The sequence below is a fragment of the Furipterus horrens genome, unplaced genomic scaffold, assembly GCF_987537825.1.
Source record: "Furipterus horrens unplaced genomic scaffold, mFurHor1.1.pri manual_scaffold_10, whole genome shotgun sequence".
Taxonomy (NCBI): Eukaryota; Metazoa; Chordata; class Mammalia; order Chiroptera; family Furipteridae; genus Furipterus; species Furipterus horrens.
In genome coordinates, this window is record NW_028327180.1 from 13168934 (window position 1) to 13185178 (window position 16245).

A 16245-nucleotide genomic window follows, 5' to 3' on the forward strand; every position below is an offset into this window, starting at 1 on the left:
CCGTTTCCTCTGAGGCCATCCTCCACAATCCTCTCCAATAATAACAGCTATTCACAGAGGTGCCACCCCAGGCACAGCCCGTTACATCAGTGAGGACACTGGCTTCTATGCATGGAGTGCCAATGCCTTGGAGATCCTCAGACATACCTCCTGGGAATTTTTCCTGAGGAGAGCAGGAAGGATAATGGATCTCTTCCCAGTTCATTTTTCTAATCTGGTTTTCATCAGCGTGACCCTTGGAGGGACACTTTATCCTGGAGCTCTGGGAAGATGTAAGCAAAGGAAAGGACCTTTAAAATCCCACATGAAGCAGAAGTTAGACAGCTAGTGGGAAGTTCTCAGCAGCAGCAACTGCGTTTTCAATTTTGCCTAAGTGTGCATTTGGTTCAGGGTAAGTCTGGAGCCAGAAAGGAGGTTCACTTTTTTTTTTTTTTTTTTTTAATTTTTCTGTAAGTTCATGTCAGGAAGCACTAGAATTTCTGAGTAAGTAATAAGGTATTGGGCACGAACAAGAGGGATGTTATGCAGATTAGATGTAATTAGACATAATGATAAGACATAATCATTACCATCAAGGAGCTTCTAGTGTAAAGAGCCAGGATTCTTAATCCTGAATGAGCCTGAGGGGATCCATGAACCCCCTGAAATTATATAGAGTTGTTTGTATGTTTGTGGGCAATTTCTGGTCAGAAGATCCAGTTCTTTCTTCAAATCCTCAAAGGGATCCCCTCAAAGGGAGGGGAGGGGGCATTAGGTAGCACAGATCAAGATTAAAGAATCATTTAATGGCAGTAATTTTTCTATGGAATGCCCCCAAAATAGACTATTCGCAGTCATCTAATTCTGGGTTTCTCACATTGGTTTAGATAAAGGGAAAGCTTAATTCTTCACCTGCTGAATATAAAGGTAGCCTTGAAATGTTCATTCCTCTGTAAACATGTGATTTTTCAATACATTTGGATTTCTCAGAAATTGTTCACAAAACCTGTGCCAAGATCTATGGTCCCCTTGGTACTGCATTTGGGCTCCCTGAGCCACACAATAATTTATGACCAGCCTGCTCTCTTGAGCCCTCCTCCCTGTATGACTAACAGGAAGCCAAGTTTGGCAGCAACACAACCTTAATGAATGAAAACTGCAAACCTTGCAAATCCCTCTGCATTTAAATCCCCCAGAGTCCTGATGCAGACACATTTCCAAAAAGCCTGAATTTCCAAGATGCAATTTGCTGCCCTTCGAGGTCTGTTGAAGGCCACCCAAAGTTCACTGGCCTTATTAAAACAGATTTGTATCAGCCAAGCACATACAGTAATTTTTTATGATAAAATGGGGAAATCTGTTGAAACGAGAAGCTTCGGTGAGAATGATAAGTCACATATTATCATGGCGTAGTTTGGGCTGATCTGCCCACAGGGTCAGGAGAGAGAGCTGATCTCTGAGTCCGCGCTGCTTCGCTGCATTCCACCCCAGCATCTTGAAGAAGGAAGGAGACTCTAAGCTAGTTGTGCCCTTGGACAGGGTTTTCTCATAAAAACAAATGGTGCCGAGGGAGAAGCTAACACTGAACTCTCACAGGCAGTAGCCAGTAATTCCTTCTCATCTGTGAACTTGAATTTAGTGAGGTAAAGACTCTAGAGAGGTGCTGGATACGGAAAGGCTGCTTCTTTGTTAGGATATGGAACATAGGCTTTCCTGGGGCATGGGAGCACTTTTCATGCGAGGAATGGGATTTTATTACCCCAGGCAGGATACAAATGATAGTGCAGGTCCCCGATCCACTATTCAAAACCGCTCAGACCAGATGAGTTTCAGAATTTGGAATCTTTCGGATTTGTAAAAGGTTAATATGAAGCATATGCTCTACACCCCAGAGAGGACGAGGCAGCACCCCATAATCAGACCCTATTTTAATCTTCTGATATTAAAGTGTTGATCATGTCTCCTCCCCTCATTGTCCCAAGATGGGCAGTGACAATCAAGAAGAGGGAGAGAGGGTCACTTCCAGCCAAGATGGAGGCCTAGACAGACACGCTGCATCTCCCTCCACAACTAAGAAGGAATACAACTACCTCAAAACTAGAGACAATCAGAAGTTCCAGAAAATCGAGCTGCATGGAAGTTCAACAAACAAAGATATAAAGAAGAAATACTCATCCACACAGGTAGGAGGGGCAGAGCCAGGGCGGAGAGGATGTGGTATGGTGGTTGCTGCAGCAGTGGCAGCAGCAGGCTGCTGGAAAATGCAGTCACACATTTTTAAAAGTCAGGAGGGACACCTGGAGAGCTCTCCCAGCATCAGATAAGACAAGGTAGCTCATGGTCCCAGCACTGGGGAAAATAAAGCCTCATTGCTTTTGACTGTACAAACCAGTGGGGGTTGGGGTGGAGGAAGAAACTGCCTGTCTCCCAGTAGGTCTGCTTGTTTAAAGGGCCCCCACAGTCCTACAATGTCCACAGACCCACCCACTCTGGGAATGATGGCCAGGGAAATATCTAGAGAGGTGCCAGTCCCATATGGAAGTGGGAGAAGTGCTGAGAAAGCGACATTATTCCCTCTCAGACCCCTCCCTCACTTACAGCGCCACAACGTGGTGAAACAGTTCACCTTCTACTGACGAAAAGCCTGAGGCTCTGCCCCTTACAACATAACAGGAGCGACAGCTCTATCTAAGACACAGAGAGAAACAAACACAGGAAACTGTCAAGATGAGGAGACAGAGAAGTATGGCCCAAAAGGGGGAACGGATCAAGGTTCCAGTGGGAGAACTAAGCGATAAGGAGATAGCCAACCCTAACAGATGAGGAGATAGCCGATCTAACAGATGCAGAATTCAAAACATGGGTGATAAAGATGCTCACAGTCTTAACAGATATGCTTGAGTATGGCAAATGCATAAGGGAAGAAGTGAAGGCTATGCTAAATGAAATGAAGGAAAATTCACACAAAACCAATGGTAAAGGGAAGGAAACCAGGGTTCAAATCAATGATTTGGAACATAAGGAAGAAAACAACAGTCAACCAGTACAGAATGAGAAAACAAGAATTGAAAAAAATGAGGAGAGACTTAGGAACCTCTGGGACAACTTTAAACATGCCAACATCTGAATCACAGGGGTGCCAGAAGGAGAAGAGGAATAGCAAGAAATTGAAAACTTATGTGAGAAAATAATGAAGGAAAACTCCACATATTTGGTGAAGGAAATAGACATACAAGTCCAGGAAGCACAGAGAGCCCCAAATGAGCTAGACCCAAAAAGGACCACACCAAGACACATTATAATTAAAATGCCAAAGGTTAAAGATAAAGAGAAAATCTTAAAAGCAGCAAGAGAAAAGCAGAGAGTTACCTACAAAGGGGTGCCTATAAGACTATCAGCTAATTTATCAAAAGAAACCCTGTGGGCAAGAAGGGACTGACAAGAAGTATTCAAGGTAATGAAAAGCAAGGACTTATAACCAAGATTATTCTATCCAGCAAAGCTATCATTTAGAATGGAAGGGCAGATAAAGTACTTCCCAGACAAGGTAAAGCTAAAGGAGTTCATCATCACCAAGCTATTATTATATGAAATCTCAAAGGGACTTACTTAAGAAAAAGAACATTAAAATGACAACAAACACAACTATCAACAATTGAATCTAAAAAATAAGAACAAAACCTAACTAAGCAAACCAGAAGAGGGCAGAATCATAGGTATGGGGATCATCAGAGGGTTATCAGCTGGGAGGGGGAAGGGGGAGAAATGGGGAAATGGTGCACTGATTAAGAAGCATAATTGGTAAATACAAAATAGACAGGGGGAAGTTAAGAATAATGTAGGAAAGGATGAAGCCAAAGAACATATATGTATGACCCATGGACATGAACTAAGCGGGGTGGGATTGCTGAAGGGAAGGGGGTTACTGGGCAGAGGGGAGCAAAGGGGATAAAAATTGAAACTACTCTAACAACATAATCAATAAAGTATACTTAAAAAAAAAGAACAGGGAGAGAGGAACATGGCTTTCTCCTCATGTCTGTCTTTGTTATCATGGAGAAAAATTCTTTTCTAGAAGCCCCAAGGAGACTTTCTACAGGTACCATTGCCCAGACATAATCTAATGTGAATTCCAGGTAAAAATTCATTCCCTGCACTTGGAAGGGATGTATTTTCCCTCAGCACACCACTGCCAGAGCTGAACAAAAAAGTCAGTTCTTATGTAAGGAATAAGGAAGGAAGAGTGTTTAGTTAAGGCAACTAGTGGCGACTACCACCACCACCTAGATCGTATCATCAGAGAGTCACGGCAGTGTCCGTGTTCCTAGGGAAGGAACAGAAGACATGACCTAAATGACATCTGATTAAAGTATTAATCACCCAGAACCCTAATCTATTTGCCTCCTCGAAGAAGCCCCTGTGGACACTGATACTTAGACTTGTGACTCGGGCACAAAGACTAAATTCTAGTGGTATAACCAGTGGTAGTTAGTGTCCTATCTCAGAATTTGATATCTAGGCATGGTGCTTTATCCTTAGCAATATAAGGGAAGGGGATGAAGGAGGAGGATATGGGAGTAAAAGAATGGAAATTAAGCAATAGAGGCACGAGTTATAGACTAGACCAGGGGTTAACAAAATGTGGCCATTGGTCCAAATCCAGCCTGTTGCCTGTTTTATAAATTAAGATGTATTGGTGCACAGTCCTGCCCATCGGTTTACGTGTCATCTCTGGCTGCTTGTGGGTTATAATAGTAGAGATGAATAATTGCACCCTAGATCATAGGACCTTCAAAGTGTGAACATTTGCTATGTAGCTCTTTATGGAAAAGTTTGCTCACCCCGGAGCGGGACCAACTGGACAAAGCAAAGTGATAAGAGAACAAACCTAAGATGACACTCTTGTTCTCAGATCACAGAGGAATTAACAGGGAGCCCCAAAGATGAGCTAGCATAGCAACAGGTTAAGTGTCCTAACATCTAAGCACAAGCCCATAGGCATGTGGGAACTTCATTGCCATGGCCACTAGAAAGAAGGAGCTAGCCAAAGCAAGGCCAGAATCTAGAGCTTACTGTAGGGCTGCAGGATTGAACAAATGAGATGGACAGGAATCCAAAATGAAACCCAAAGCAGAGGCGTGCTTCTTCCAAATGGGCTTATGAACCAGGAAGTGGTAAAGGATGTGCATGTGTGCACACGCATACATGTGTGTGTGTGTGTGCATGTGTAAATTCAAAAACTTGAAGGCAACAACTCCATAATTGGGGTGAGAGCCCCACACATGAGCATGAAACTTGACGCACAGATTGGTAGCACAGAGCCAGAGCTTGGGTATAATACGAGCAAGAAACCTGCACTGGTTTGAGGGAAACCTGGGCTATTGAAATGATTCCTGCCTCAGGTCAGAATTGTATTGGGACATGAGCTAAACTGAGCCACATCATGAGAGATCAGCAGCTTGTGTGAGACTCCCTGCAGGCAATAAAGGCAGCGGCACTGGGTGGCTGAAAAACCTATTTCCATTTGGAGGTAATTACTGGAGACTGTTGATCGAGAATCACCACCCTCTACCTTAGGGAGCTAAACACACATGTGCACGCACGCACACACACACACGCACACACACAAAAAAAAAATTTTTCAACTCTTTTCTCAAGATTTCCTTGTTTGTTTAAATACAAATACATCAGTTATCTCCCCCTTCCCCGCTCTGTACTTTAATGATGTTGTGTAACGTGATGCAAGATTATATTTTTGGTTAATGTTTCCTGGTGGCAGCTGGAAAGGGACTTTAACATCAATATTAAAAATACTTGTGAGATGGGCTTCCCTCAGACAGTGAACTCACCCCACAGTGTGAGGATTCTTACAGCTCCCTTGAAGAGGGTGCTCCCTGCCAGGGGGCAGTGTCCTTGCCACTTTGGGTTCTTCTGCAGCCCAGATCTGATGGGAAAGCCTCCCTAACCCTTGGAGATTTAGGTAAACTTGGTTTGAATTCCCAGGGTTACAGTTCATATGAGCCCAGGGCCTCCTAACATTTTCCCAAGAGTTCCTGGCCTTTAAACCTCCTGGTTCCCTCAATCTTTGCTCCTGCATCTGTTTCTGTAATCTGGGGTTCATCCTGTTACTACTTGAATGACCTCTCCCAAGAAAGACAGGTTGACGTTCTCAACCCAAGGACCTCAGAATGTGATCTGATTTGGATGTAGGGTCTTCACAGATGTAGTCAAGTTAAGATGAAGCCATAAAGATGAGCCATCACCCAATACGACTGGTGTCCTTCTAAAAAGAGAAAAATTAGGCACAGAGAAAGCACACACCAAGGAAAGGGGAAGTGAAGACGCATAAGGAGAAGACAGCCATCAAGACGAGGAACACTTAAGGCTACCTGAAGCTCGAAGAGATCCTTGCCTAGTGTCTTTGGAGAAAGAAGAGTGCTGCCGGCACCCTACTTTTGGATGTCTGGGCTCCATGACCGTGACACAAGGCATTCCTGTTGTCCTAAGCCATCAGGCTTGTGGCATGTCCTTACGGCAGCCCTAGGAAACGAAAACACACGCCCCATAGCAGGGGCTCAAAGCTCCGCCCCATGCCCAGGGCACACCCACACGTCTGCCACTGGCAACCTCTCCTGAGTGTGCCATTTGGGGTTCCCCAGAGCAGTGACAGTGCAAGCTGCTCCCTGCAGCCTTGGCCTTCCCTCGGCCACTCCCTTGCCCTCCGCCTTCAGGGACAACTCACCTGCTGTCTTCAAAAACTGTGGCAGCTCTAGAAAAAAAATGCCTCCGTTTCCTTTTCCTATCCTAATGTTTAATCCTGGGGTTCAGGTTGCTGCTTACATTTGTACCTACAGCCCTTCATCCACTTTCACCACAAATGAACAGCAAGAAGATCTAGGGGTTATAGGTCCAAGGTGGAGAGAGGGGAAAGGCCAGGCTTCCTCTTTAACTCGGGACCTCTGAGAGGCGGCACATTGGCTAGAGCATGACAGACCAGGCACTGGGCCTCAGCTTTCCACCCTGTAAACACTCAGCATGATCAGGTGGGTATAATCTGGAAACCAGATGGCTAATCCAAGGGGCTTAATTTGCCACATGAAATATAATTGCCAAACGTACTGAAATACTCAGGTCCTTCCTTTAAAACTATGTTTTTTTTTCCCTTCTCTAAATAAAAGTGCATTGAGATAGGGAAAACCATGCTATGATTGGGACTACTGATAAGTATCAGACCAGGATCAGTGCAGCTTGCCTAGCCTGGAATAGAGATCTAAAAGCATGAGCTCTAGAGGCAGACAAAGCTGGGTTTGAATAGTAACTCTACCACTTATTAGTTACATAACCTTGGGCAAATTCCATAGCCTCATCTTCTTCGTCCATAAACTGAAAATAATGATGCTTAACTCATAGGATCATTCTAAGAATTACATGAGTTGATGTATGTTAAGTGCTTAGCAGTGGCCTGCCTAATCCTGCTGTAAGTTATCTATCACTTGTATAAAAAGATTCGTTCTCTAGGCCAAGTGTTGTGGGGTGGGGGGCCTGGCGTCTGCCAGCTGTTGCCAGGAACTATGTTTGGTCGCTGATAACAGGGATTTAAAATAACAGGGTTGAAACAAAATAGAATGTTCTTTCTCCCTCTGTCTTTCCCATTCTCTCTCTTTCTCTCTCTCAAAAAACAAAGCAAAACAAAAACAAAAACAAACAAACAAACAAACAAAAAAAAAAAAAAAAAACCAATGGGTAACCAGGGCAGGCATTGCGACTCAAGGTTGAGGTCACAAGGAATCTGAGATCCTTATTCCTCTTGGCTCGGGCCTCTCTATCATGATGTCACTGCCTTCCTCAAAGTCACGTTATAAGACGAGATAGAGCTCCAGCCATTACATCTGAATCTCAGACAGCTGAGCATCTCCTTTAGGCACCTTCCCAGAGTCTCAACTAAAAACTCCTGTTTACATTTCAGTAGCCAGAACATAATCATATGGCCGCACCTAGCTGCCAAGTGGGCTGGAAAAGGTAGTGTTTTTTCAGCTGGGCACTTTGCCTTCCCACATAAAAGTACAGTAGGTCCTCCTTTATCTGAGAGGCATACGTTCCAAAACCCCCAGCGGAGGGATGCCTGAGACCACGGTTAGTATGAAACTTCTATACGCTGCGTTTTTTCCCTATACATGCATACCTGTTTAATTTATAAATTAGGCACAGTAGGAGATTAACGGAAGCTAATAATAAAATACAACAATTATAATAACATCCTGTAATAAAAGTTACGTGAATGTGGTCTCTCTCAAAATATCTCATTGTGCTCTACCCGCCTTTTCACTTAAAGGGAGCACTTTAGGCTCCTCTTTGCCCTAACCTGAAAGTCAGCATCGCTGCGCTCACACTTTGGGGCCATTAGTACGGAAAACGAGGGTGACTTGAACACAGGCACTACGACATTATGACAGTCCAAGAGGGCTACTGAGTGACTAACAGCCGGGGACCCTCTACAGTGTGGAGGTGCCGGACAAAGAGAGATTCAGGTTCTGGGTGGACGGAGTGGGACTCGCGAGATTTCATTGTCTTACTCAAAATGGCATGAAAATTAGAAGGTATGAGTTGTTTACTTATGGAATTTCCCACATAACATGTTTGGGCCATGGTTGACTCTAGATTACTGAACCCCAGAAAGCAAAATGCAGGGAAGGGGCGGTGAGGGGCACTCCTGTAGAGTTCTTACTGAGGAGGAAGAGGAAAATGGATTTCAACAGGCAGCTTTGGTCTCTGGAACAAGAGCTTTTGTTCTTCTCTAATTTAATCTTCACATGGGTTTTCAGCTGTAAAGGACTTGAGATTCTGAGGTCCAGAGAGAAAGAAGGTCACCCTGAAAGGCCAAAAAGACAGCTAAATCTAGGAGACCAGCCAGGATCTCTTTGGCCTAACAAGAGAGGTAATTTCTAGAGACAGAATAGGAAGAGCACCAGGACAAAATGAAGACTCTGATTTGACAGAGGCTCTTGTCATTTTAGAGAATAAAACTTGAACAAATTTAGTGTTACTGCCCATTATGAGTTGGTGCTTTTTTGATGCCTCTAAGGCAGACATGATAAAATAAACCCCAGGCAAGGAAACCTGGGCCTGAGAACTGGCTCTCTCAGTGTGGGGTTTTGAGTAAGCCACTTTCTTCCTTAAAGGAGGCAGAAAAAGGAAGGGTCATTTACCAGAGTGCCTATTTTAAAGATTTTTATACTTTGTGTCATTCTGTCTAACAATGGTGAGGTAGATATTCTTAAGTCTGGGTGTAGATGAATAGACCAAGGATTAGAGAGGTTAGGTAACTTACCCAGGGTCACTCAGCTAGGAAGTGGTAGAGCCAAGTACTGAGGCCAAGGTTTGTCTCACTCTGCAGCCTCAGCTCTTCCCAGCTTCCATCTTCTTCAGCTGGTCCCTGGATGAGGCAAAAATGAGCCTGACCCATTGGAAGGTGAATAATCCGCAAAGGACCAGAAAGGTCAACTAACATGGCAAAGACTCGGGATTCTTTCTCTACCAGTTTTGCTCAGCATCCTCTCTTCTAGTTTCTGGTAGGTCTGTTGTCTCAGACACCATTTCAAGTGCTGTTGTTGATGATGGTAACAATATAATGATGATACCTTGTATGGTTGTTCATTCTCCTGAGAAAACATTAGAAAACACTGCACATTCTATTTACTTCCTTGAAAATCTCAGTGCATAAAATCCTGTAGAAAATAACTTAGTTTAATTTAGTTTAATCTAGCATGGTTCAAAATGTTCCCTGTTGCAGTCAATGGCATTATCTTCCATCTAATTACTCATGAAAGAAATTGTCAGATACAGTATTCCCTCGCGTATTGCGAGTATTACGTTCCAGACACCCCCATGAAGTAGGAACCTTACATTTATTCTACACTCTTAAACCTACGTAACTTTAACAACACATGTATACAGTACCGCAGAATCCCGCGATATAGTGAAAAATCCTCGATAAATAATTAAATATAATATTTTTAAAAATCCTGCGATACAGTGAGGCCGCGATAAGTGAACCATGATATAGCGAGGGTTACACACCACCTCCCACCCCGCACAGACACACATTTCTGGTCCTATCGACATCCTTCATATTGCAGGACCTAAAGGGCCTATGCAGACCTTTCCGGAATGAAGGACACAGTGGAAATCTGTATAAAAACAACTAGAACAGTAGATGCCTCATGAGCAAATGATTCAAAGAACAGATGGAGCTTTTCCCAACATCTTGGCACTATTTACAACTTCTAGAACCTAGACAACCTGGGGATTAACCCTACTAGACTATAAGCTTCTTCAGGGCAGAGATTTCACAAAATATCCCTTTAGTATCTCCTCACACATTGGTGTCTATTACACGAAAGGTAAATCAGTAACTGAATAAGTCGTGTTTCCTAGAAGGAAATCCCAGTTCTCAAACTGGAGTCTCCAGAAGAAACATACTCCTCTAAGCCAACCGGTAATGTCCTAAACTCTACGTTACTCACATAGAATATGGGAAATCAGGAGGGAAAAAAACACTTTCTCCCACTGTGAAGAAAAGAGGATATGTTAGCCCCAGGAAGGCCCACTGTTGCCTCTATGAACAGGGACTGGTGAATGTGTTTCTGAGGTAACATCTGACCTCATCATGGTTGTGCCTTCATTGTGGTGTCAACCATAGAACGGAAGTCACCTAAGGATTCTGTCACCAAAAAAGATCTTTATTCAGGAAAAAAAAAGGATTGCAAGCTGGTATGTGCAGTCATGGCAAGATGTGTGCACAAACTGAACCAGACAAAGATGGATGAAGTACCTTAGAGAGGAGAGAGGGTGAGTCGGGGGAAGGGGCCGGTACAACCATACGGCCAGGCTGTAAGCATGCAGTCCTTCCCGGAGGGCTCTCGTGATGACACACAGTGTGAGGGAGCCTCCCACAGGCCCTTCCGATTTCTGTCCAGGTCAAGGTCTCCGTCATAAATTCTAACAGTGAACAGAGGCCCTAGCGTGTTTTGTAGGGACATCATCTCAACAGGCCTCAGCGATCTTCCTTCTCTCAAGCACCAGAAGAAGCGTCTTTGTTGAATATTCTCTATCTTTCTGTACTGCTGGTAATATATGAATTTCCCATCGATTTACTGAAAAATTTTATTCAGGTATCTAAGTGCCAAGAAAAAAAAAAGATGGGGGCAGGGGCAAAGAATGGTCATTTTTAGAATACATTAGTGCTTAAGTTTAAATGACTTTAGGAAAAATAATTTTTAAGAAATTCTGAGACAGCGTGAATGGGTTATACGTTTTCTAATCCACTATAAAATAGCATATATTTGTGTAAGAATTGCATAAACATCTTTTGAAATGGTAGGATACCAAAACCTTGACTAGAAAGCAATTCAATTTTTGGAAATCACAGTCGTGTATACATTTTAAACATGTTAACTTCTTTCTTATTGACCCCAAATAGCTCACAGTTGCAGTAAGATAATAACTATGGTTGTGTTTTTATTCTTTGCCTATTGCCAGCTTCAACTTTGTGGCATGCAACTAACAATCTGAAAATCATTAATCACTTATCCAGGAATTCAAAGATGTAACTATTTCCAGGAAATTATGTCAATGTTTTTCAATGAGAAAAATCTCTGGATTTACCATTTCATAAAAAAGAAGAAAAAGAGAATCTACAGAGAAACACATGACTAAACCATTAGCTGTAATTTGTGCAAAATCACTTCTACAATGCACACAGACGTTGGGTTCAGAAAGCCATACTTTTTAAATCGGGCGTTCGGGGTGAGGGTTACTGAAAACTGGAGGCTCAAGAGCCAATGCTCCACGTCTCCGCTGCAGCCAAACGCCCGCCTGCTGGGCCCGCTGTTCAGACTTGAACCTTCAATTTTCATTCCTCATAGAGTCAGTATCTCCTTTACGCTCATGCTACCCGACCTGAGCTCTTTGTCGCTTTATAGGTCTAGGAATATCCAGGTTTTAGTGGCACCGTCGTGGATGCTGTCCTGATCAGTGCTTTCACAAACAACTTAGAGGGATGCCGAGGTGAGGGAGAAGCTGCTTCCCCTTGGCCGGGTCATTGGGGTCAAGGAGGCCACGGTGGTCCCGCGCTCACACAGACAACAGCAGCCTGGGCTGCGCCTCCATCAGCACAGCTGGATTCCGCATCCCGCCCTGCTGCGTTCTTGACATTGATGTCCGCAATTGTCTCCAACACGTGTTATTCCATTCGGTTGGCCATGAGCCCGTCCCTGGCTGCCGATTTCTGACACCTCCTGAAACCCATCTCACTGTCTGACCACAGCACAGCGTTCTAGCTATGGGGCAACATCTGATACCCAATTGAGAATCTAGTCACTGACTGCGTGTGCCCCCAGACAGGGTTTCAGACAAGCCTAATCACGCTAGGGTGCAACAGAGCAATGTTTTCTCCTCTGTGGATGACACAAAGCTAGGAGATTTGGCTAGTATGATGGAGAACTTTCAAAGCTCTTGAGAGGTTGGAAGGCTGATTCAAGGGCAACAGCATTAGATTTAATAGGCCTAAACTTGGGCTCCAAATACCGTCTCAGAAATACAGGTGGTGGGAAAAATGGCTTGGCTATTTTATGTGAAAAGACTGGTGTGTTTTTGTTGATCATCAGTCCAGTGTGATGTGATTTAGCTGCTCTAAAAGCTAATCCTCTTGTGGGCTGCATTAACAGGATCGCGTCCAAATCACGCAAGGCAATAATCTCAGCAGACTCACCTTCAACTGGTCAGGCAACAGCTGACTGCTTGGTTGTGACCTCCATTCTAGAAAAGGGTCATTAACAACCACAGACAATGCAGGACACAGAGGTCTGGGCTCGCCATTGCACTGGGGGTTGTTGGGATGACTGTTTAGCCGGAGCATGGCTCTACATCAGTTAAAACTTTTTTGGTTCAACAGAAAACTCAGTTGGTTTAGGCAAAGAGAGGTCATGAACTCTAATGATACAGACAGGGCAGTCGTTCCAATGATATGCATAGATATGGCGGAACTAGTTGTCTGCCTCTGGCATCTGATCTGATTCATTGGTTGCCATAGAGTACCGGCTTTGTTTGCTTGTTTATTTTAGAATATATCTTAAAATACCAATTTATTAATTTTTATTGAATTTATTGGGGTGACATCAGTTAGTAAAATTATGTGGGTTTCATGTGTATAATTCTATATACATCATCTGTATATTTTACTGTGTGTTCACTTTTTATTTCCCAATTACCACTTTCTACCCCACACCCCTTTCCTTCTGGGAATCACCGTGCTATTGTGTCTGTGAGGGTCTTTGTTGTTATTGTTTGCTTAATCCTTTCACCTTCTCCACCCAGCCCTGCAACCCCCAACCCCTCCGACAGCTGTCAGTCTGCTCTCTACGAGTCTGGTTCTATTTTGTTGGTTAGTTTATTTTGTTCATTAGATTCCACATACAAGTGAAGTCATATGTAGAGTACCAGCTTTAAATATTTTGAATATCACCCCTGGAAACAGGAGTGCCTCAGAATCCAAGGGTAGAAATACAGCCTAGCTTTAAGAAGGGCTAGAGCTAGCTAGGACATGGACTGTCACCGGGAAGGCTGGCGATGTCGGCTCTCTGCTTCTCCCTTCTACTTCAGTAATCTTCGTCTGCGTGAGACAGATTTCTCCCTTTTCTAGTCCGCTTGGCAGAAACCGGCTTTCTCTTGATCCCAGCTCCAAGTCCCCCATAGAAGGAATTCTGCTCAGTGTCCCTGTCCCTAGGAACCGTGACCAAATGAATGGAGTACTTTATTTTTTTAAATTATATTTTATTGATTATGTCCAAAGTTTTTTTTTAGAAAGAAATCATTTGGATGCAAGAAGTAGAAACCACCCAGGTCCCATTAAATAAAAAAGGAAGTTTTAATTTAATACATGGGATCTCATGGATCCCAAGGTCAAGAATTCCAGGGTGGCCCTTTCAGAGGCTGAAACCAGGATGATCTCTCCATCTTTCTGGTATTTTGTGAGCATTCAAATGCTCATTTTCTCTCAGCAGACACTCATGTCTCCTTACTGGAGAACTGCAAGACCTCCCGCCTCCAGGTCCCATCACTAACCAATCAGAGTCTCTGCTTCAAGTCCAGATTCTTTAAGAGTGAATCTGATTAGGTTGGCACAGCTAATAAATTGTTTTCCCATGTGTCAAACGGTGCCATCAGCTGTCACTGGAGACAATAGCATTGAAGAGTGCTACTATGACAAAAGAATCCACACTGGTAGGCTTGGGAAGGGAAGAAGCACATGAGCTGAACATGCAGATTGGCTAGTACAGCAAGACAGGACCCCACTGGAATCTAACTGCATTAACATTCTGAACAATCTAATTTCATTTCCCTAGCAATTTCCTGTCTGGAAGAGGTTGCTGATTTCTTTGAAGCTAAAATAGGCACATCCCTCACTTATAAAAATAATAAACAGCTTTCTGAGAAATTTCTGAGAAAAATTTTTTTACCACCTGGAAAAGCATAGTAAGAGGATTCGGCTCCCAGAATAAAAGTGGCAGAGACTTTATTCTGAAACAGAGCCAACATGTTTCAAAATTCTACACCATGATGACAAATGTATATATAATTGTTTTTTATAATAAATAACTTTTAGAAAATTGAAGTATAACAAATCATAAATGTTCAGCGGGATGAATTTCCAAAAGTAAACACTCATGTAACCAGCACCCACAACAAGACATCGACATTATCACCCTAGTAGAAGCAATCCTTCCCCCTCCCCGCCCCCCCCATCCCAGCAGTAACCATTCTCCTGACTTTCATAGATTAGCTTTGCCTAAGTTTAAGTCCTTGCCTCCTTTTTTCACTATTAAGTTAACTACCTTGGTTTTTTTTTAAAGCAATTTTATCAAGATATAATTGACATGAAATAAAGTGCACAAATTTAAAGTGTACAATTTGATGAATTTTGGCAAATGTGCATACCATGCAAACCTCACTATAATCAAGATAGTGAATCCATCCCTCCCAATCCCTGCCAACCACAAATCCACCTTCTGCCATTATAGATTGGTTTGTAATGTCTAGAATTTTATATAAATGGAATTAGAAAGCATGTCCTTATTTTTACCTGCCTTCTTTCACTCAGCATAATCATTTTAAGATTCATCCACATCATTACATGTATCATTCCTAATTCATTTCTTTTTATTTCTCAGTATAGATATACCACACTTTGTTTATCCATTAACCTAATGATAGGCCTTTGAGTTGTTTCCAGTCTGGGACTACTTAAAATAAAGCTAAATAATCTTGTGCACAGATAAGAAAATCTGTGCACAAGTCTTTGAAAGGACGTATGCCTTTATTTATCTTGAGTAGATATTTAGGAGTGGAATATCTGCGTTGTATGTTATATGTATGTTTAACTTTAAAAGAAGCTGCCAAATGTCTTCCATTTTACACTGTTCTAAGTTGTGTATGAGAGTTTCAGTTGCTCGATTTCTCAGCAACACTTGATATAACTAATCTTTTTAATTTTAAACATTCTAATATGTATATAGTTGTATCTGATTGTGATTTCAATTTGCATTTCCTAACTCATTAATGATTTTGCACACATCTTTTGCTGTGCTTATTTGTTGTCTGTATGTCTTTTTTGGTTGTTTGTACAAATCTTCTGCCCATTTTCATTAGGTTATTCTCCTATTATTGTGTTCTGATAGTTCTTTATACTATCTGGCTACAAGTCCTTTATCATGTATTTTATTTGCAAATATGCCTCCCAGTTTTGGCTTGTCTTTTCATTCCCTCAACAGTGTCTTTCCAAGAGCAGAGAGTCTTAATTTTGATAAAGACCAATTTACCACTTCTTTCTTTCTTCATGAGTCATATTTGGGGTGTCATATTTAAGAGATCTTTACCTAAGTCAAAGTCACACAGATTTTCTCTTGTTTTCTTCCAGAAATTTTATTTGCAGCATATTTTACATTCAGGCCAATGACCTGTCATGAGTACATTTGTGCATGTGCTGCAAGGTGTGCATCGAAGCTGCATTTCATTGATTTTTTCGGGCATTTTGATGGCCATTTGCTATGGCATCAATTACTGAAAAGACCATCCTTCCTCCTTCAAATTGCCTGTGCACCTTGGTCAAAAGTCAATTGACCATATATGTATGAGTCTATTTCTGGATTCTCTTTTCTGTTCAATTAATCCATTTGTCTATCTTGATGCCAATACTACACTCTCTTTATT